This window comes from Palaemon carinicauda, chromosome 23 (assembly GCF_036898095.1).
Source record: "Palaemon carinicauda isolate YSFRI2023 chromosome 23, ASM3689809v2, whole genome shotgun sequence".
NCBI classification, from domain to species: Eukaryota; Metazoa; Arthropoda; class Malacostraca; order Decapoda; family Palaemonidae; genus Palaemon; species Palaemon carinicauda.
In genome coordinates, this window is record NC_090747.1 from 56,040,072 (window position 1) to 56,042,571 (window position 2,500).

A 2,500-nucleotide genomic window follows, 5' to 3' on the forward strand; every position below is an offset into this window, starting at 1 on the left:
TTTGCATATCTTTGTTGTCAAAGAAGATCGTAAAAAGGTTAATAGAAATAATTGAATAGGAAAATTAAAAAAGCGAAAATACAAAATCTAATTAAGAAACAAAAAATTATGATATTATATCCTTTTTAAAACGATAAATTACTGGCAACATTAATTCGAAGATTTTTACCGATTTTTAATGCAAAATTTTCAACAGTGAACGTAAGAGATTGCAAACAAAAATCAAAGAAAATAAAAGAAAAGGAAAAATTATAAAAGAAATATCGTATGATAGAAATAGAATATGGTTGGATTGTAGAGTTGAATATTCCATGGTTGAATAAAAACCAATAACGCTTCGATTCCCAAACGGGAATAATCCTCATTGGGAATTTCGATTCCCAGATACATGGAGTATTTGTGGTACCCAGGGATGGAAAAACCTCTTGGAATGGATAAGTGGCTTCAGAAATGAATTCTGATCAAAGGGAGATGAGTGTGGGGGGATGCTGGAGGTGAAGGGAGATGGAATAAAGGATAAACGAAAGGAAAAGCAACAGGAGAGAAGGAATAGGTTGAGGAAGTTGAAAACTCGAATCTTAAAGGAGGTGGAAGATTAGATGGAAATCCCTGGTGTCAATCAAAAGAATTATTCTTCTTTATGAACAACTTTATATGATTTATCAAACACAAAAAGTCTATAAATAGAAGATGGTGGTGGCCTATTGAAAACGTCCCTCTCTAGCAATCTGCCGGACTGGGGTTCGAGTCCCGCCAAAGCTCAATCGATTCGTGTAGTGTCTGTAACTTCACCATCCTTGTGAGTTAAGGATGAGGGGTTTGCTGAGTCAACAATAGCCATTGCCTGGCCCTCCATGATCCTACCTTAGGTGGAAAAGGGGCTTGAGCGCTGATCATGTGGTATATATGGTTTGTCTCTAGGGCATTGTCCTTTAAAGGATCTGTTACCAAAAATGGAAGAAGGAATGACTAATGTTTTAAGAACAATCATAGATATCCGAGATTTTGTATAAGCCCCTTTATCATATATATATATATATATATATATATATATATATATATATATATATATATATATATATATATATATATATATATATACACACACACACACACATATATATATATATATATATATATACATACTGTATATATATATATATATATATATATATATATATATATATATATATATATATATATATATATATATATATATATATATATATATATATATACATTGTTATGTGTGTGTGAGTGTGTGCGTGCATATAGTGTATGAAGGAGAGTCTTAGGGAAGGATAAGAGGCTTAATAATATTTAACCAAAAAATGAGGTAATAGTTCTTGAAAGTTAGAAAAGAATTGATTTTGAGTCAAATATGAAGATAATCCTCAAGAAACAAGTAGCAAAAGCAATAAAAGATTCCAGACCTCCGCAAATAAGGATTATCAACAATTTATTCAAGTCTACGGACCAAGCTTTCCCTATTTCATTTGTTGAGCGTGAGTGAATCTAATATTTAATAATAAAAAGAATTATGATCTTAATCCGGATCACCTCCAAAATTTAATGGGTTCTTCCAGAGCTTAATACTTATCAGTTGTTAAAATGGGGTATAAATCCGACAAGAAGTAAAAGAAATATATAAATAGATAAATAAATACCGGTAAAAATATATTCTCTTGGAGGAAGGGTATAGACACAGTCGACCAGTTTAAGGATACATCTAAGGCTCTCTTAAAGGAGAGAGGGACCCCCAACCAACTCACTCCTTTGGCTAAAAGTACTCAAGCCGGCAGGTGTGGAAATTATGGCCGAATGGTAATTACTTCAGCCATTGGAGGAGGTAATAATAACGAATGATATCAAATTAAGCCCAGCAGTATCCATATATCTTTTTAAATTTCTATTAAAGGAAATATGACTAAAGCCTACATCAACTTTGTTAAGTTATTGAAACATGAATACAAAATAAACAAACATTTATTATCATTGAATAAAATCCCCCGAGTTTAAAATTAGGAGATTCTAATGAAATAGATATGTCTTGTTGAGAGAATTACTTTTACTAAACACTGGAAAGTGACAAAAACAATAACAAGAATGAAATTCCCCAGATAGGCAACGAGTGAGTTGCTCTGCTAAAGGAACATTATATAAACATTGGATGTAGCTGATCTGGGTATATGGGGAGATTGTGCATGCATCAGACGAGGATACAGGAAGACTTCCTGTATATTCAGTCTGTCTGAAAGATTGCTACACTCTTTGTTGTAACACGGGTTCGGTGTTTTCATGCAGCCCTTTAAGAGAATTAAATCTTTCAGGGGTTAATACAGGATATTGGACAGACAACGATCATGATCATGAGATGTTAGAAGCAGCGACTGGATAAAGAGTAAAATCGGTGCCTGTCACCTATGGCCTTTCCAGGTCAGTCCTGCATCAAATGTTTTCTTTCTTCTACTTCTCTCTTCCAGGATCAGAAATGGGAGTA